The sequence below is a fragment of the Nicotiana tabacum genome, chromosome 8, assembly GCF_000715075.1.
Source record: "Nicotiana tabacum cultivar K326 chromosome 8, ASM71507v2, whole genome shotgun sequence".
NCBI lineage: Eukaryota > Viridiplantae > Streptophyta > Magnoliopsida > Solanales > Solanaceae > Nicotiana > Nicotiana tabacum.
Window position 1 is genome coordinate 179,360,921 of NC_134087.1, and position 21,836 is coordinate 179,382,756.

Here is a 21,836-nt window from a genome sequence, read left to right on the forward strand (position 1 = left end):
TGGTGCGAGCTCGCACTGAGGTGGTAGAGGATTAGTACTGGTAGCGAACCTAGTTGGTTCCATTGAGAACGATGGTGCTTGGAATGTAAAAGAGGATGAGTCAAAGCTTGGCTTGTATGTGGCAGGCTGTGCCGTAGCTGGGCAAGGCGACGCAGTAAAGATGTTCATGCTTGCATCAGTGGTCGACATTCGGGGATGAGGCTCAGAAGGTGATCCTGCAGAGAAGGCGGAGATGGCTGGGTATCCAAATGGGGTAGCAGGGTAATTTATGGGGACATTAGAAGTCCCACTTGACCTGGAGAATAATTCAGGGAATCCGGGGACGACACTTGGCGGCTCTTTCCCATTGTTCCAGTCATCCAGCATTTCCAGCATGCGGAGCCGTAGGATTCTATTTTCCTCCGCAGTTGCGGATTCAGGTGTGAGGACGGCTGAGATTGAGCTCTCCTCAGAGACGGGGACTGTTTGCAATGGAATTTCCGAAGACATTTCCACACTTCCTTTTGACCTGGTGAAGTAAGTGTGAGTACTGCTTCTGGTCCTAACAATAGGTAGTTGAACACCTCTCCTTGACCTCGTGAAGTATGAGTGCGAGGCCAGACTTTCACCAAACCAACCGTCTTTTCAAAAACCCTGGAAAAATGCTCAATGACAAGCGCACGGTTAATTTGCAGCAAATAACAGATAGTTAATCTCACGTTGGGCATGATGCACCTATACAGTTTAAGTGGATTACTATATGTTTGCTACGAGAGCATGCGTCATTCCGGCGTTTTATTAGTTTTTCTTTTATTTTCTCTTTTGTTTTTTTTTTCTTTTATATACTTTTTTTTTTGTTTTGCAGTAAAAGAAATGCGACCGGATCCGATGAGGATTGCCTACGTATCACGATGCCTACGTGAATCAGATCGTTTCGTAGTTCGAAATACACAAATGGGCGTAAAAGAAACAACCTCTTTATTGTTGAAAAGTTCTATTACAAGCTACATTTCGCAAAAGAAAGAGCAAACTTTGAAAATAAACCTAGACTCAGAATAGACTGAAAATCACCTTGATGAAAAAAAACAGGCAGAAGATGCTAAAATACAGATTTGACCTATGAATGCATTATGGTTTTAAAAATTGGTTTCCGCGGGGCATCGTTCGGCCTCGCCGCGGTCCTAGGCGTGAGATCCCTCTCAAGTTGCTCCAGCTCGTGCATAGTCTGCTTGACATAACCCATTACTGCCGAGAGGACGGTAGCGCTGGACATGTTCTCACATCGTAGACATCGTCTGGTGATGGCATGGGCAATGGCCTTGATCCTATCTCTGGTTTGCTTCTTCTCTATGAGTAGGTGCCTTATCTGATCACTGCACGTCTTGAATACCTGTGAGTCCTGTATGTGCTGATCCCTCAGCTGCCGCACTTCTTCCTTCATTTGGGCCAACAAGTCGTAACAGTATCTACTCTCCATTTGGAAATCTCTGGCCTGCTTAACTGCTTTAAACTCAAGTGTAGCCATCTCCCTCTTTATTTTGGAAACAGCCTTCTCGTGGTCACGTTTCAATTGGTTCAAACATCGGCGACGCTTATCTACTCTTGTTTCCCACTGTGCCTTGAACTCTGTCATGACCTTTTCGGATTCTTCTAACCTGTCTCGCCATTCCGTGATCTCTCTTTTCAAACCCTTTATCAACCGCTGGTCTGATTGGCTTCTGGGTTGCTCATCAAGAGACAATCTCAATTTTTGGACTTGGGCCTTAAGTTCTTCATTCTCTTGGATCAACCTATTCTTTTCGCTTCGATCCGCCGCGATTTGTACGCTGTTATCGAATTTCAAACTATCTATTTGTAGCTTCAAATCGCCAATCTCTGCTCGATAACCCTTCTCTTTTGCTAACCAGTTCCATTGCTCTTGGGATGATTCTACGAAATCTTTGAGATGCGGCCTCTTAGCCGGTCTTTCGTAAGACAGGCTACCTCTAAACCAAGCGTGATATCCTGGGGCGACTTCCCCTTTTTCCGTATCGATCACACAAGTGTTTGCTGTCAGATGTTGGCATTCACTCCAGATTTGGCGAACTTCTTCTTCAGGGAAATGACCGTTCAGACTGATTTCAATCACTTGGGTACTCAAATCTTCATCTTTTGGTACCACTTGGTACCTCCCAAGTTGCCTCAAAACCCGATACGGTGCATAGGGTTGGATACTTTTCAGTCCCATCAACAGAAAGTGAGGCCGGGTTGCCGGCATGTATATGATTTCCTCGATAGGTGACCATCCGAGCGTCCATTGGATTTGGCTGGCGGTGAGAGTTCGGAGAAATGAGGTCCATGATGTGACTCCCTCAGGTAAATTGAGCCCTTTGATTCTCGTGTAGAATTTTCCAATACAAGTTTTCTCTGGCGAGTCATAACCCAAAAGTGAGGAGTGATGGCATAAATGATCGGTCATCCACATTTGCAACAGTAGGTTACATCCTTCGAAGAAGTCACCCCTGGCTCGACAAACAGTGAGAGCCCGGAAAATGTCAGCCATAATCATAGGCGCCAGAGTACTTTTATCTTGGGTAAGCAAAGTACTGACAACCCCAGTTATTCTTAGATCGATGTTGCCGTCCTTCCTCGGGAACACTATAAGACCTAAGAAGGCCGTCATGAAAGCCAACTGCCTGTGTTCGTCCCATTTTTGTCGGTTGCCTTTACTACATAGTTTGAAATCCGGCTTATTGAACCCGCCCTCATGACCGTATCTAGCATACATGAGATGGAGACTGCAGAAACCTTTGGCAAGATCTGGATGGTGAAATGTTCGGGGTATTTTCAGAAAATCCAAAAATCGGTGTACCGTGACGGCCCTAGGTGCAATCAAGTACTTGAACCTTAACGGAGCTTCATCACCCCCAATGTATCCCGCTATTTCCTCCAGCGTCGGGGTGAGTTCGAAGTCTGAAAAATGGAATACATTGTGCGCCGAGTCCCAGTAAGTGACCAATGATCTGATAATATCACCCCGAGGCTGAATGTCTAGTAAATCCAGGAGATTTTTCAGATATTTCCTCACTTTGCCTTGCCCCTCTTTGCCTAAGTCGTTCCACCATAATCGCAACTCAAAAGGGATCTTGGTCATTATTGAAAACGATTCATTTTGTATCGTGCTCATCCTGCACATTTATTTAGGGTGATAACTTTATTAGATTCAAAAATTAAAATTATCTAGATTTTTTGCAAAAACGGGAGGTTGGACCCGCCGAGGGTTGCCTACGTATCTCACCCCGTGCGAGAATCAAACCGGCGTAGTTCGGTCATATCGTGAATAGAGAAAATCAAATAAACCTAGCAATCAAGAATAAGTATTATTTTTGGAGAAAGATAAATACTAAAAAAAATATTTTTTTTTTGTTTTTTGCAATATTTGGACTATTAGTCCGAATTTATAAAAGGGTACTACAAAAGAAACAACACATTTTTGAATTATGAGTTTTCCATTTTTTGTTTATTTTTTTTGAAATAAATACCCTCTTTTTTTCTTAAAAGAAAAGAACAATTTTTATATGTTTTTTTTTAATAAATCAAACTAAAAGGCAACTTTTGGTTTTATTCTTTTTTCTTTTTAGAAAAATTCTGACGAGGTTTCGACACTACTTGGACATTGGTTTTATTTTTCCAAAATAAGTAATTATCTCCCTACGCTGCTATTTTTCCCCTTTGTTTTTTAGAAACCGGTCAGCATGCGGAACCGAAGCAAATAAATGCGCAAAACAAATAGGATGCAGCAGGGTGGTCTTTTCATTTCAGGTTGCTTGTCCTAGACGGACCCAACCCCTGTGTTGAGCCCCCTAAGTCAAATGCAACATGATGCAAATAAGCGTTCCTACTAGGGATCCGGCATGAAGTCGAGTTATACTAGGTTTAAACCTTGGTATTTGTTCTAGACTGTGTACCCGAGTGGACAACTCGAGTCGAGGAGGGGCAACTTACCGGGAACCAAAAGGCCGTCCGGCTTCGTAACTTATCCGTCCTCTTTCTTATTTCGGGCATTGACACTAACAGAATAGGGAGTCTCGACCAGCGAGCTTCTCCCCGGAGGTAAGAAGAGAAGAGTTTCGGCACAGTTTATATACAGTTCAGATAATATCAAAGCGGTAAAAAACAACATTTAGCAAGTTATGCAAAAAACATGTAATAAAGAACAGATAATAAAGCCAAATATAACAATTATTCTAAGCTCGAATTCTTGAACCCTGAACCAGTGTTTCTGGGTTCAATTTCCCCAGCGGAGTCGCCAGAGCTGTCACACCTCCTTTTTGCGCGCCCGGCCCCGAAGGGTTAGATTCTCGGGTGGAGTTTTTCCAATTTAAGTGACAATATTCGAAATGGGATTATTTATTTAATTCAGAGTCGCCACTTGGGAAAGGTTTGGTTTTTGGTGTCCCAAGTCACCGGTTTATCTTGAATCCCAAATCGAGGAAATTTTCGACTTTTCCAAATGAAGTCTGCGAACCAGAAATTCTAAGTAAGGAATTCTGTTGACCCGAGGGAAGGTGTTAGGCACCCTCGAATCCCGTGGTTCTAGCACGGTCGCTTAAATCGCTATAATGGCTAAATATCTGATTTAAATACATGTTGTGGCTTATGTGCTTTTATTAAGATTTAAACCGCTTTTATTATTATCATTTATTTTTATGGAATTGCAACGTCATGAAAATGTATCTTGAACCACGTCACAATCAATGCACCCGTAATTGTTAACACATTTTGACTCCGTTGAGACTTGGATTTGGGTCACATCAATGTTCATCCGAATTTAGGAATATAATTTACTTAAACCGTGCCTAAAGAGTCTAACGCGTTATTATTTTGTAGAAAGCCATGAAATTTATTAAATGGCCTATCTTGAGTTCTAAATAATTATCATGGTTATTTATGGAGGGCCCCGCAATTTTTGCATTTTTATTTGGCGAGGCTCATCTCTATTTTTAGAAAGGATATCCTAAAGTGGCTACATTTCTAATGCATTTGTCTCTAAAACTAAAAGAAAAGGTACGTGCTAATTCAACTATAGGCTTTTGCCTAATTCGGATTCTTATCAATTTCTGATTGATTATTTACAAAGTGGAGGGATGCCATAACTTATGAAACATACTTTAATTGGACAAAGAAATTACACTCGAGATTGACCCAACATTATACTTGTGTCCAAACGTTTCTTGAATTGAAATTTACTAGACTGATTGGGGCTGAATTAAAGGAATTAACTACTAGGCATTGTCACTAATGGGATTTGAATATAATATTATGTACTGCCTAACGAGTTATGATAAAAGAAAACTAAAATGAACAAAGAACATTTGTGTAAGGTGGAAATATTCTATTCTATGCATGTCGTTCAGTTGAACGGGAATCCAGTCAAAATCTATACTAATTCTCCATGCCCTCTCTGTATTGTATCGTTACATTTTTGTACCAGCAAACAACTACAAACTAAGAAGCTAGAGGCTAAACTTGATTGAGTATTATCTAACTAATCTTTCATTACTGAATCACACTAATCAATTTATACAATCTGAAGTCAGTATATCACAAGCATTACAAAACAGATATCTAAATCTTCTTCAGGAAACTCCTTTCATTTCATGCTTTTGAATTGTTACAGTTAACACCAAAGTTGGGTTTGAAATGTGTACCTGGAAACACTGAAAATGCAAAGGAGAAGAAGAAAAAGATGGGGAAATCAGCAGCAGCAAGAAACAAAATAGCAGCAGCAGCAGGGCAAGATAGCAGCAGACAAAGCAATACAGCAAGAAACAAGCTCGAGTGCAGAAATGCAACTATGGCCAATAGAAAGCAGTAGCCAAATGACAGCAACACCCAGTGGAGTAGACTCAGGACTCCAGACAGACCAAGCCAGTAGTGAACCAAAAACACTCGACTAGTAGACACAACTGGAATTTCAAAGAATCAGAATTGATTTTGAACAAATTGAACAGCTGAAACCCGAACAATAATCGGAGGAAACAGTTTCTGATTGTTGATTGTACAGCTTCTATTTCAACTCTCTCTATCTGTGTTTGTGTTTTTCTTTTTCAGCTCTTAAGGTTCAATGTGTATATCCTCTTCTTCTCTAATTCTGTATCTCCTAATTCTGTCTCTCCCCCTCAATTCTGTCTATCTTTTATCTCCCAGGTCCTCCTCCTTTTATAAGCCTCAACACCATCTCTTTTAACAGCCTGTTTTCAAAATGTCACAGTACCCCTCCCATGTGTCTTTTACCTTTTCAGATCCCAATTAGTTATTTAAATATATAACCTCCATCAACATTCCCTGGCAGACTTACTTTTAAAAGGTTTAATACTTTTTAAACTTAAAGCAAGGTATGGGCAGTAGAATATGTCTGACAGCATATGCTGTCAACACATTTTAAAATTAAAAGCCCTTTTATGAAGGAAACAGGCTGTGCACAAAGCACATGAGGTGCACCAATGCACATGCTGTGCACGAGTGCACATGCCTTCCAATTCAGAATTTAAACCAAACAATCCTTTTTACATTACTGATCAATTCAACAGCTATAAGTAAACAAAATTGGTTCTTAATTGATTCAACAAATGTTTAACAGAAACAAATCGATTTACTATGCTCAGACAGTTGAAACTAATTGACGACTCATGTCGACTCGACTATATTAGCATTAACATACACAATCGTAGCCAAAAATCAGACATTTCAGAAGTATGGGACACATGACTCGACTTATACTGATTAAAACAGAATTGTACTTCGAGGAATCAGTTAGTTAGTACAAATTTTGGAATACAACCAATACACATGCCATATCAGAATAGGAGGGGAGAGATTCAGACAAACACAGAGGTTCAAACAAAGTGGACAAACAAAAGTTGATAAAATTAAAACAAATATGAACAGTCTTTTAAAACAAATCACACGGACTAAAAACAAATAAAGGAAAGAAAGCAGACTCACCTTAAACTTGAAAAGTTAAAAAGTTTGAACCCGGATTTGGACAGACCTTTCTTAAAGCTGAACGGACTTTAATCGAAGTGTTTCTCAGATGAGAAACACTTCGATTAAGGTCCATTAGACCTTAATCTCTTTGGCTCGGACTGGCATGGGCTAGTGATGAAGGAACACAAAACTTTCAAAACTTAGATCTGGGATTCAGGCTTCCCTGATCAGATTCAGACCAAACCAAGTATGGTTTGGTCACGAGGAGGGTCTGGGGAGTGTCTGGTGTGAAGCTTGGGTTGGTTGGTGTAGATTAGGTTCCGACTCGAATCTTCAAATGAAGATTCGAGAAGGTGGGGTAGGATTCGAAGTGTGTGGTTGGTAGATTTAGGTTCAGGATGGCATGGGGGTTCTATGGTGTTCAGGTGGCGGTCACCGGTGTTCAGACCGCCGGGTTTCTGGTGAAGGTGTGCAGGGGCGGCTAGGGTTTGAAGGGGATGGGTTTGGTGAAGACGAAGGCAGGGGTGTTGGCTAGGGGGGCAGGGTATGGTGAAGGGTTTATATAGTTAGTGGGTGGGTGAACCTCGACCGTTAGATCAATCCAGATCTACGGTCTGGATCTGAAGGCTTAAATGGGACGGTGTCGTTTGGAGGGTTTGGGTTCGGTCCGGGTGAGACGGGTCGGGTTTGTTGATGGGTTATGGGGAATTGATCTTGGCCGTCGATCACTCTGAGATCAACGGCCCAGATCAGGCACGACCAAACGACGTCGTTTGGACACCCTGGGTATCAGGTGGTCTGGACCGTGCAGGCCTGGGTCTTGGGCTGTTTGTTTGGGCCAATTTTGTTAAAATTGGCCCAAGTCCGGAAGGGAAGGGGTCCTTTCTTCTTTTTTTATTTATTTATTTCTTTTTATTTTAAAACAAAACTAAGCCAAAAATCAAATTAAAATTAAATACACACTCAATACAATTATTCGCACACTAAAATATTTCAAAACAGGTAAAGTTAAACAAAATAAAATCACGGACGAAGATGCCTATTCATGATTTTCTATTTAACGACCGGATTACGGTTCGAATTATGCAGGACACATATATTTTTTGAATTTTGTTTTAATAAAGTAAATAAATAAAAATGGGCCGAAGTCACAAATAAATCAACAAGGTGCCGCACAGAAATCCAAAATTTGTACAGCAGGGCCAATTATTATTATTTTTTTATTTCCTTTTGGAGCGATTGTCGTGCGAAACAAAAATCACGTGCTCACAAGAGTTAGATTGACTTTTAAAACTGGGCCGAAGATTCCTCATGCATGTCATGTCATTGATATCAGCATAAAAAGAACTATACAAAAAGAAGAAAACAAAAATAAAATTAGAAGAAATGAAGAAAAAGGAACAATTGCATTTCATTGAGTTTAAAGATAGCAGGGTTTTAACACATCCAACTGGATGAAACTCAATATCTGAATTACAGACCCTGGAATAATCCAGACAACAAAAGAAAATCAAAACCCGCTACCAAGACTCCCTCCGGGTAGGAAGAGGAGTAGCTTCCCAGTTGTTGACTTTTGCACGTGGTCCCACGAATTGCACATCTGCCCTGCTGGGCCCTTCCCCAGCCTGAACCATGTTAACCTCGGCGAATAACCTTTCGAATGCCTTCTCCAAGTCTCCATAGGCATCAATCAGTGATCCATGAACTTTTGACAACAATTGCTTTCTGATACCCGGCCTGACGAATGATTTGGACAGACGCGGGATTGGCTTTGGCAATGCCCATGCTTTCTGTTTCACTTTTCTGGCTCTTCTCATGTCTACAACGGTAGGCTTGAACCCTAGACCAAAAGTATCCAGATTCTTTGAAAGTGAAACTGGCTGCACAATACCTTGCAGAGATACACCCAAACCCTTACCCGGTACAAAATCATTTTTTAACATTTCAACAGCTACCATAACTGATGCCGCAGCCATCTTTGGAGTTGGAACACACTTTCCTTCCGGAACTTTCTCTACCGATACTGTGTTGAAAACCTGATAAACCCATGGTCCCTTGTCATCGTCAACCTCTATGAACGGAACAATGGCACCATTGGGCACAAACAAATTATCTTCGCCGTGTACAACAATTTCCTGTCGATCCCATTCAAACTTGACCATTTGATGCAGAGTAGACGGGACTGCTTTGGCCGCATGGATCCAGGGTCGTCCCAACAGCAGATTGTACGAAACAGCCACATCGAGCACCTGGAATTCCATGGTAAATTCAACTGGCCCTATTGTGAGCTCAAGCACTATGTCCCTGACTGAATCTTTCCCCCCACCATCGAATCCCCGAACGCAAATATTGTTCTTGTGAATTCTTTCATCCTCCACTTTCAGCTTGGTCAATGTGGAGAGAGGACAAATGTTTGCGCTAGACCCATTGTCAACCAATACCCGAGTAACCACGGAATCTTCACATTTCACCGTCAGATAAAGGGCTCTATTGTGCTCGGTACCCTCCACGAGCAACTCATCATCAGAAAAAGTGACTTTGTTTACCTCAAATATCTTGTTAGCTATCTTTTCCAAGTGGTTTACTGAGATTTTGTCATTAACGTGAGCCTCGTTCAAGATCTTAATCAAAGCATGACGGTATTCGTCTGAATGGATCAATAATGACAAGAGCGAGATCTGAGCTGGTGTCTTCCTTAACTGTTCCACAATGGAATAGTCTTGCGCTTTCATCTTTCTTAGGAATTCTTCTGCTTCTTCCTCAGTCACTGCTTTCTTTACCAACATTGGATTATTTTTTGGGGTCTTAGCTTTTCTCAACTCTTTGGGGGCAAAGTATCTCCCCGATCGAGTCAAACCATGAGTCTCACACACTTCTTCTTTAACCTCTTTCCCTTTGTAAGTCACGGTCACTCGTTCATAATTCCATGAGACTGCCTTGCTGTTGACTATCGGTAATTGAGTTACCGGTTTGATAACGACAGGATCTGTGGGGGTGCCCTTCACAATTACCACTGGCTTGTTCGTCATTCCTGGCACAACCACTTTTGCTCTTTCATGTTTTCCTGCAACGTCACTGGAGGACCCCTTCTTGACCTCCACAAATAGTTCATTATTTGCCCTGTTCAACTTGATTATAGACTTCTCACTGGTTGACTTTTCAAATGGTCTGGCTTCACTAGCCCGAATCATAATGACGGTTTGCGAAGGCTTCTTAGGCTCCCCTCCCTTATGCACTATCTCAATCACATTTGTTTCATGATGGGCTGACACTGGATTCTGATTGATATTGGGCGCCTCCAGAGCTTGGACCTCAATCCGATTGGTGTCAATGAGTTCTTGAATAACTGTTTTCAATTTCTAGCATTTCTCTGTGTCATGTACCGGGTCCCTTGAACAATACTCACAACTCACCGAACGGTCAAGATTTTTGGGAGGGGGATTTGACGATTTAGCCTCGATTGGATTCAACATACCCCAACTGTCTTAGTCTGTGGAATAGGCTAGCATACGATTCTCCCAATGGAGTGAATATTTTTTTCTTCTGCAACCTCTCATTCTTAAAGGCTTGGTTAGGTTGAAAACCCGTTCCAGGAGGATTTCTGTGGGCTTTTGGGGGTGGGTAGTTATTTTGTGGAGCTTGGTATGGGTTTTTTAGAGCTGGCGCATGCCATTGCGAGTGAGCGGGCGGCTGGGTATAGGTTTGTGCGTGATGGACAGAAAAATAGGGATCTGGCGGTGGGTAATAGTGCTATGGTGGGTTATATGGGGTGTGGGGGTAAGTTTGGAGATAGGGTCACGACTGGTTGTAATAATGGGGAAGGTTCCTAGATCCAACCCAAACTCCCGACTCAATTGTCGCAACGTCCTCCTTCTTCTTCTTCCCGAGCACACTCCCAGTACCTTTTTGAATGGCCTGAGTGGTCGCCTTAATTGCTGAATAACTCATGATCTTGTTGGACTTGAGTCCCTCTTCAACCATGCCTCCCATTTTCACGACTTCATTAAAGGACTTACCTACTTCTGACACCAAGTGACCGAAATAAGTGGGTTCCAAAGCCTGCAAGAAATAATCAACCATCTCGCTTTCCTTCATCGGAGGGTCGACCCTTGCTGCTTGCTCTCTCCAGTGGGATCCATATTCCCTGAAGCTCTCACTGGGCTTCTTCTCAAGCTTTGTCAACGACAGATGATCTGGGATAATTTCGAGGTTGTACTGAAAATGGTAAGCGAAGGCTTGGGCCAAGTCGTCCCATGTGTACCACCTGTTGTGATCTTGTCTGGTGTACCATTCTAAGGCCGATCCACTCAAACTTTGGCTGAAATATGCCATCAACAATTCATTTCTTCCACCTGCTCCTCTCATCTTGCTACAGAATCCTCTTAAGTGTGCTACCGGGTCACCATACCCATCGTACATATCAAACTTAGGCATCTTGAACCCTGCTGGCAACTGAACATCTGGGAACAGACATAAATCCTTATAGGCCACACTCACTTGACCTCCCAGCCCCCTCATATCTCGGAACGATTGTTCTAAGCTTTTGATCTTTCTGATCATCTCTTCATGCTCGGGATTTTTGGGCGATTTCTCGGTCTCTGCCGAGATATCAAGATGAGTGGTGTAAGGATATGGTTCTGGAACTTTGAAGGTGGGTTCAGGGGGATAGTACTGGTTGTCGTGAGTTTGGAACAGGGGTTCACTGGAAGATCGGTGTAATGTAGCAGGTGGAGGTGCCACAAAAATAGGTGTAATTGGTGGGGGAGGGTATGTGACTTGTTTGGGTGGTGGAGCTTGATGAGTATGGGAAGTGGTGCCATGGCATTGTTGGTAGAGGGGAAAGGCTGGAGATGAGTTCACAGTGGGAGGCTCCGGAGGTTGGGTTGATGGTGGGATGCAAGCAGGATTAGCGGGATAAATTGGTGGTGGATGCCCCTTTGCCGAAGCTAGGTACATTTCAGCCATCTGCTGCTTTAGCTTATACATTTCTTCCCTCATTGCATTAACGTCCATTTCCTCCACCTATTTTTATGGGTCGACAATACTTGTTTCCGGTTCCTGGTTGGCCATATTCAGCATGTCTTTCAATCGGGTGTTGTAGGAGTGAGTTGCCAGAATGCCAGTCAACTAACCACCTGCCTGAACTCAATACATCAAACAACAATCTTGTTAGCGGTTAGGCTTTAATAGATTAGAAACCGCACATTGGGCATGAATGCACCTAAGCTGCTAACCGTCTCCATTATGTATTTGATCGGTTGCATGCGTCATCTCGGCCTTTTCTTAGTTTCAATTGCAAACTTCCCCCTTTTCTTTCTTTTTCGTTCTTGCCTCTGTTCACTCTTTTTTTTTACTCTCTCTTATTTTCTCTTTTTTCTTTCTTGTTTTTCCGCTCTTTCCTTTTCTTTACTCTCTTGTTTTTCCTCTTATTTTCTTTCCCTCTTTTCTTCTCTTTTTTTTATTTGGTTGCGGTCGAATCCTATGGAGATTGCCTACATATCATGACCCCGCATGAATCAGATCAAGCGTAGTTCTTGAAGATAAGTGCGAAATAAAACATTTTTGGGATTTTCAATTTTCATAAAATAAAATAAAAACAACAAATGCTTCCATTACAAACTCAAAATTAATAACTTCCAGAAGACTAACAGATCTTGACGCAAAGATGAAATACGGACTCCGAAAATAGACATCAATAGCAGAAAATACAGACTCGAAAACAATTTGCCAAACTCTAGCAAAAAGAAGATACAAACTCAACATGACTAACAAACGCTAACAAAAGGGAAATGCAGACTCAAATGGACAAATCATGAATACATCAATGCTCCTGGTGCCTGCGGGATATCATTCGGTCTCTCCGCGAGCCTATATGCAAGCTCCCTTTGAAGTCGATCCAAGTCGCTCATTATCTGTTTGACAAATGTCATTACTGCTGCAAAGAAGGTAGTGCGAGTCATATCCTCACATATCTGGCATTTCATAACAATGTAGTCAGCAATGTTTCTAATTCTCTCTCTTATGATGCCTTTTTCTTGTAACAAACGCCCAATCTACTAGGCCCTGGCTTCCAAAGTTTGCTCAGCCGCATGATTTTGCTCCTGAAGTTGTTGCAAATCTATTTCTAATTGCGCCAATGCTGTATAACAATGTTCCCTTTCAACTTTGAAGTCTTTTGCCTATTTGATCATTTTGTTTTCTGTGGCAATGACCCTTTTCTTTAACCCTGCGACCTCATCGTTGTACCTTTCTCTCAACTGCTTAACCAGGCGTACCCGTTCGTCTACGTTCTTAGCCAATTATTTTTGATCCTTGACTAGTTCACTTTCTGCTTTGTTCAAATCGAAACTATAGTCACTCACTTTTTGCCTCAGGTTAGCTATGAGCTTTTCATCTCTGTCACTTCGGACTGGATTTTCTGCCGCTACTTTCAATTTCTTAATTTGAGCTCGAAGGGCCTCATTTTCTTTGGCTAGCTTTTTCTTTTCTCCTTCATCCACCGCCACTTTCAAGCTATTCTCGAATTGAAGTTCTCTGACTTGCTTTTCCAACTTGCTTATGGTAGCCCTATACTCGTTTTCTTTGGTCAGCCAATCCCATTGCACCTGAGCTCCGTCGGTGAATTGCTGGACATAGGGTCTCTTTGCGGGCCTGTCAGGTTCATGTTGCGCTCGGGATCTTTTACCATACCAAGCAGTATAACTAGGCTCCGCCTCGCCTCTGGGTAGGTCTAGTACTTGAGTATTAGGCCCTAAGAATCTGCATTGATGCCAAATGCGGTGCACTTTCTCTTCTGGAAAGGCAGTTTTTGGATCTAACTCAATGACTTGCTGACTCAAATCTTCATTGTGTGGGATGGTCTGGTATCAGCCCAACTGACGCAAGACTCTGTGCGGAGCATAAGGCTGGATACTCCGAAGACCCATCAACAGCAAGAAACACACCCCAGCTGACATATAGATTACTTCGTTGATCGAGAACCACCCGAATGTCCATTCGATCTTATTTGCGGTCAAAGATCTCAAATGAGCATGCCATGCTTCCGTACCATCCGGAAACTCATAACCCTCTACTCGCTTTTCATGTTTTTCAATGCACTCAAGGCCGATCATACCGCAATTCAAGTAGCCAGGACGGTGGCAAAGGTGTTCCTCCATCCATATTTGTAACAACATATTGCACCCTTCAAAGAATTTCGCTCCTTCTCAACAGAGAGTGAGAGCTCGGTAAATTTCTGCCAAGATCAGCGGCACTATAGTCCCATTTCCCTTTTTCATCATAAAGTCGACTATCCTTACTAGCCCTATCTCTATGTTCCCGTCTTTTCTCGGGCAAACCAGGATATCCAAGAACGCCACTATGAAAGCTAATCCTCTCCGAGCTTCCCACTTGTCTTGATTTCCAGCGTGAGTAAGACCGATATCTGGCGTTTCGAAGCCACGGGGATTCCCGTAACGTCGATACAGAAAGTAGAAGGTACAAAATCCTTTGGCCAGATTTCCGTCTCGAGTGTCCTGACTGATGCTTAACAAGTCCAGAAATTTGTGAGGGGTCACTGTTCTTGGTGCTACCGGGTATTGACTTCTGTGATTCCCTTCGAAACCGGCATAGCCTGCTATCTCTTCTAGTGTAGGAGTTAACTCGAAATCCGCAAAGTTGAACACATTATGGGCTGGGTCCCAAAACGGTATCAAGGCCTCAATCACGTCTTTTCTGGGCTTGACCTTCAAAAGCCCAATAAGACCGCCCAATGCTTTTGTCACAACTTTCCTGTTGTCGCCTCCCAGATCATGCCACCACATATGTAGCTCCAAAGGGATCTCTTCACGGACTGAGAAAGGTTCATTCTGATTTGTGCTCATCCTGCACATTTATTAAGGTGATTTTAATTAAAACAAAGATTTTAAGGCTGTGTTAGCTAACAGGCCAAAACCTTTGAAAGTGACAAAAAGTGGTTGTTCTTACAAAAACAGTCTTCTGGTGCCCTTTTAGGGACATTCGGCTATTTCTGACAAGAATGGCATCACTTGAGATAATTTTAGGGTGTCCCAAGTCACCAGTTTAAATCCCGAATTGAGGAAAGAATGACTCTGTTTAACAGTCCGCGAACCAGAAATCCGGGTAAGGAGTTCTGTTAAACCGGAAGAAGGTGTTAGACATTCCCGAGTTTCGTGGTTCTAGTACGGTCGCTCAAACTGTTATAATCGGCTTAATTATCTGATTTTAAACAAGTTTAATCCCATGTGCAATGTTAACTTTAACCGCTCTTATTCAATTTTAAAGAAGATTGAACGTCGTTTAAAACACGTTTTTGGATCGCGCCACATGAAATGCACCCGCAATCCTAAACATATTTTATTCAACGTTTTAAGATTTGATTTGGGTCACATGAAATGCACACCCGAATTTAGGAAGGTAATATTATTAAATGTCGCGCCTAAAGCAACTACGCATTTTTAACATTGCGAGGGCCATGAAAAATTTGCTAAATGGAACGCCTCGAGTTCTAAAAGGGAATTCGAATTAAATTTTGGAGGGCCATAAACTACTTATATTATCCAATATGGCTCACCTCGTAATGTAACTAGTGTGAACTCAATTAATTAGAGGACAAAATTATCAACACTTTTAAGACTAAAATTTTGGATCAATTTTAAACTAATAAACCAACAATCAAGTAGGACGAGCGGGTGGAATTAAAGAGCATTGGGCTCGAAAGATTGGCCTTACTGCCAAAAGACCTGGCCTGTCCTGATACAGGCCCAACGTGAGCCCCAAGCCGTAGAGAATGGACATCAACAGATGCAGGACTCCGGATCGAGTCTCTACGCATGCAAAACATCAAAATTATTTGAATTAATGGCCCTGATCTCATTAACTTGGCCATCGCTAGGCCTAAGTTCAGACTCGCCCTTTGTGCACAGTGGATTGATTGTAAATAATTCAAGATACTACATGAAACATAAGATGGAATTGACCTCCCACTTCTGAATCTCAATCATTCAAGCCTGAGAAGACCAACCATTCTTAGCAAAAATGCTCAATGTAGAATTAACTGCTTGCATTTCAATTAAGCAACTCGGTGAAACATGAAATGAAACTAACCCTTTATTTCTGAATTTTAACCATCAACTAATCATTATGAGTTGGCAAACAACAAATCTAATTCAAACATGTTCATAATTAACACCAAAATAGACTAATGCTTCTGAGTTTTAGCCCACTAACTGAACATTCTGAATTGAAACAACTAATCTAACTAAGCATGCTCACAACCAGCAGTAAAATGAACTGACGCCTGCTTCTATTATTAGAATACTTTGGACCAATTCTTCCCCTTTAAACATGACTTCATACTCACTAAAGTTAAGAACACATTTAACTATGATTACATGAACACAACACCATCCAAACACAACTAATATGTTGTATCAACTTAAACGAACTTATTATAGCAGACAAGACTCCAATGCATTCCACATTATAGGATTTAGCATGATTGACTATAGGTTCTAACTACTGATTCAACACAACAAATTATTCTCCAAGTTTTCGTAATAGTCTCAAGTTAGCTACAATAGTAACATTTCACTATCCAAAACAGAATCTCAACTAGACGATGTACACATCAAGTTACTGAAAAAAAACATAACAAAACAATACAACTGAGTCACAAAATAACTGATGATATGCTCTAAACTTTGCTTTCCATTTCACTCTTCAAGTCAAACCTTACATGAGGTAGAATTCAGAGATCATGTACCTGGAAATAAGGGGAAAGCAAGAAGGAATAAGGATCAATAGGCAGCAGCAACAGAATAGAGTCCCAGATTCAGCAGTAGAACAGTGAAATCAGCTCAAGAATAATCAATGAAATAGTAACCTTGACCCAGAACTCAACCCCAGACTTTAAAAGAAGAACAAGTTCAAGCCATATCATACACCCACTGAACCAAAGATTGCCTTAAGCAAGTTGGAATTCAAAAAATCAGAAATGTATTCAATGGAACAGTGACTTTTCTTCAAATTTTAGCCGTTCTCTTTTTTGAGTTTCTTAGCTCTCTGAAATCTGCCTTGAATGGCAAGGAAAAGATGCCTTCATAGGTAAGCAATTAGGGCAGACCCAAGGAAATATTTTTGCCATTCGCTCCTTTTTTAATTTTGCTTTTTGCTAACTAATCCTTACCTGATTTTCCCTTTTTGCTGAATTACCCTTAACGTGATTAACCAATTACCAAAACAGCCCCCACCCCAGCTTCCTAGAAGCTTCCCCTTCTTATTACAAAAGATTCCTCTTCCCCCATTTCCTAAACTGCCCCCGAATGCCCTGTTAATTTACTCTAGGAAACCAACTGGGTCAGACTGGCCCGATATTTAAACCAAAATTTGGGCTAAATTCTGACCCACTGACCCAAATTAACCCCTTTGGGGTGAGGTCTGCAATGGCTTCAAAGCCCAAACTAAATCAAATTAGTCACAAACAAAAGGCAAACACTTGAAACATTTCGATAATTAAAACCTACACTAGTCAACTGATTATTATACGCAAATAAGAAAGAAATTAGCCAAGTCATTAAAATAACCCTAATTTAACTAGGTGACTAAACGAGATATGAAGTTAGACCTTTAAACGGGCTGATAACACAACTAAGAAATAGAGAACAACTTTCACGAAGAAGATAAGGACAATGAACAGAAGACCAATTCAAACTCGAAAGATTAATCGAGTTTTAGCCGGACTAGACTAAGCTAAAGAAAAGGGGAAGGAGGAAGAGAACAAGACAACAAAAAAAAAAGAAGAGAAGGCAAGATAAGAAAGGAGCTTACCGATTCAGACTTGAAATCCATCGGAGACAGAAGCCCTAACAAAGCTAAGGTCAATCGTTTAAATCCGAACTTCAAGACTCGAAGAACAGTGCCTTAGGACCATGCATGTACCAGGTTCGATAACAATAAAAAAATGATTTCTAAACTTCAGGGGTCAATCTCAGATTTAGGATTCGAGAAGCTCCGACAAGGTTCGAGGGAAACAGAGTGAGGATTTGACATGAGGGGGTCGTGGTGGCTATGTGGTGTTAATTTGGGGTTGATTGGAGGCGTTAGGGTTTTGGTCATTCCTTTTGATTCAAGATTCAAAAGGCTGGGTTAGGATTTGAGGGTGGGGATTTGGAGACTTGGAAAGAGGAGGAGGAGGGGAATCTATGGTGTTAATCTGACAGCGATTGGACCGACGCCGCCGGCGGAGACGATTTTCGGCAGGCGGTTTAGGGCGGAGGCGACGAGGGATTTTCTGGGGTGTGTTGGGACGATGAGACCGGGGGGGTAGGGTTGCAAGGCATTTGGACACTTTTATAGGTGTGATCCAATTAGTTCTGGACCGTCGGATGAAGCAAGATGAAGGGCCCAGATTTGTTAAGGCAAACTGAACTCGAAACGACGTCGTTCCACTCCCTTACGACGTCATTTCAACGGCCTGGGTGATGGGCTACTTGGACCGGGTAAGACAAAGGACTTTGGGCCGGGTATTGGGTAATTTTGTTTAGGCTAGGGACAATTGAATGAGTTTTAACCCAGATCTGGATCTCCTTTCACTTCTTTCTTTTTCTTTTCAATTTCAAAATTCTTTTCTTTTTTCCAAAATTAAAATAAATCCTAACTTAATTAATAATAATTTTTAAACTAAATTAACCTACCCAATTAGATTAATCACTCAACATGGTATTTACAATAATTAATTAAATCCTAAATTAAAAAAAATTACACAATTCAAAATTAAAAAGTAAAAATGCAAAATGAATTACTTTTGTGATTTTCATTTTTTATAAAACAAACTAATTTGCTAATTAATCTAAAAATATAAAACTAAATCCTAAATGCAGATGCAACATATTTTTTGTATTTTTTATGAATTAAATAAAATAAACGTGAACAAACAAATGAAAATAATTAACAGAAAATGCCACGAAATCCAACAAAATTGCAGATACTGAAAGAAATTATTTTGCTTTGAATTTGTTGGAATAATTCATATAGGGCAAAAATCACGTGCTCACACCTCCAATCTCAGTCTAGGTTGGTTGTACTTAGTTCATAAGAACCGTCCACATCTAGTATCAAATGCATGAGCTGAACGATGGTACCGGAATCTGAAACCTTCATTTCTGTGGATGATCCCAAATTGGCCAATGCATCCGCTTCTGCATTTTCGTCTCTCGGGATATGGGTGATCGACCATTCCCTAAACTGCGCGAGCAAAGATTGAACCTTAACCACATATTGCTGCATGCACTCCTCTTTAGTTTTGAAGATTCCATATACTTGACTTACCACTAGTTGGGAATCACATTTGATTTCAATGACCTCAGAGTCTAATCCCCGGCCCAGATCAAGTCCTGCAATCAAAGCCTCATACTCGGCTTTATTGTTAGTCAAGGTAACAATTTTTATGGCCTGCCTCACAACTTCACCCGAGGGCATGATTAAGACCACCCTAAGCCCGGACCCTTTTACGTTGGAAGCTCCGTCCTTGAATAAGGTCCAAACTCTTGATGTCATTTCCAACACCATCACCGATTCTTTTGTGGCAAAGGCAGTAGCCCGGGACTAAAATCGGCCACGAAGTTGGCCAAAACTTGTGATTTGATCGCAGTCCTGGGCTTATATTCAATATAAAATTCACTAATTTCAATTGACCATTTGGCCAGTTGACCTGACAACTCAAGTTTGAGAAGGACATTCTGTAGGGGAAAAGTTATCACTACGATTATCAGGTGGCACTGAAAATAAGGCCTAAGCTTTCGAGCAGCGACTGCGAGAGCTAGGGCCAATTTTTCAGGGTGCGGATAACAAGTTTTCACTCCCGATAAAAATTTTCTAACATAATAGATGGGAGATTGTGTACCTTTGTCCTCCCGGACTAGAACGACATTTACCGCTAACTCCGAGACCGCTAAGTATATTAGCAACTGTTCGCCTTCCTTCGATTTTAATAGTAATAGAGATCTTGATAGGTACCGTTTCAGGTCTTTTAGAGCCTGTTGCATTATGGAGTTCATTCGAAGTTCTTCTTCTTCTTCAGAAGTGAGAAGAAGTGATGAAATTTTTTCGAAGACCGAGAAATGAACCTGCTTAGAGCTGCCAGTCTTCCGGTTAGCCTTTGGACTTCTTTCACGTTTGTCAGCTGGTCTGGAATGTCCTCAATGACTTTAATCTTGTCGGGATTGACTTTGATCCCCCTTTGTGACACCAGGAAACCCAAAAATTTACCATAGCTAACTCCGAATGCACACTTTTCGGGGTTAAGCTTCATGTTGTTCTTTCTTAGGATATTGATTTCTTAGGATATCTAAGGTTTCCTCTATGTGTTTCAAATGGTCACCTGCATTCAAAGACTTAACTAGCATATCATCTATGTACACTTCCATTGTTTTCCCTATTTGCTTTTCAAATATATTGTTCATGAGCCTCTGATAAGTGGCTCCAGCATTTTTAAGCCTGAAGGGCACACATTGTAGCAATATGTGCCAAAGTTCGTTATGAACGATGTTTTTTTCTGATCCTCCGGGTTCATCTTAATTTGGTTGTACCCAGAATAGGCATCGAGGAAACTCATCAACTCGTGTCCGGCATTGCATCAATTATTTGATTAATGTTTGGCAATGGAAACGAGTCTTTTGTGCACGCCTTATTCAAATCCTTATAATCTATGCACATTATGGAGTTTATTATTGTTTTTCGGAACCACTACCACGATAGCTAGCCAGCCGAGATACTTTACCTCCCGAATTGAACCGATGTCGAGCAACTGAGTTACCTCTTCTTTAACAAACATGTTTTTGACCTCGGCAATCACTTCTTTTGCCTTAACGACGGGATTCTTGGGTCTAGGCTTAGCTTGTGCACAGACACCTCTAGCAGGATACCTGTTATATGTGCGTGCGACCATGCAAAACAATCAATATTAGTTCTAAGAAATTCAATAAATCCTGACTAGAAACGTCCCCAAGTGAAACTTCCTCTCTAAAAATTTCTCAAACAATGCCACTTGTTCGAGTTCTTCTACCGTGGACTTGGTCAAGTCCGTTTCTTCCGGTATCTGGAAATATCTTGGTACCTGGTGGGATTTCGACGACTCCTCCTCTTTGTCATCTTCGTTTTGTTCTGGAGCAGGCATTGGTTCCTGTAATTTCTACGCTGTGTGTTCCTTCCCTTTAGTGTTGGAAATCGAGACTGCGTTCATCTCCCTTGCCACCGCTTGATCTCCTCTTATTTGTTTGATTCCTGTGATATGTTGATTGTACGGCCTTCATCTCGTGTAGCCATGGTTTGCCAAGAATTATGCTGTAGCCCATGTTGCCACCTACTACTTTAACTAAGGTAGTCTTCATGACCCTTTCGACATTCGTGGGCAGCAAGATCTCCCATCGAGTTGTCACACTTGCTAAGTTGAACCGGATAAGTAGTTTTGTTGCCGGAACGATGCTTCTGGTTAGCTTGGCTTGTTCCAACACTCTCCATTGAATGATGTTGGCTAAACTTCCTGGGTCAACCAAGACACGTTTAATCTTGAAACCTAAAATGTTAAGAGAAATTACCAGGACATCATTTTGCGGTAGTAGAAGTCCATCGATGTCCTCTTCTGTGAAGGTGATGTCGTCCTCAACAATTTCCTCGAGTCTCTTGCTATGAGTCACTGATACCATCACTCTCCATTGAGTGACGTTGGCTAAACTTCCTAGGTCAACCAAGACATGTTTAATCTTGAAACCTAAAACGTTAAGAGAAATTATCAGAACATCATTGTACGGCAGTAGAAGTCCATCGGCATCCTCTTCTGTGAAGGTGATGTCATCCTCGACAACTTCCCCAAGTCTCTTGCTATGAGTCGC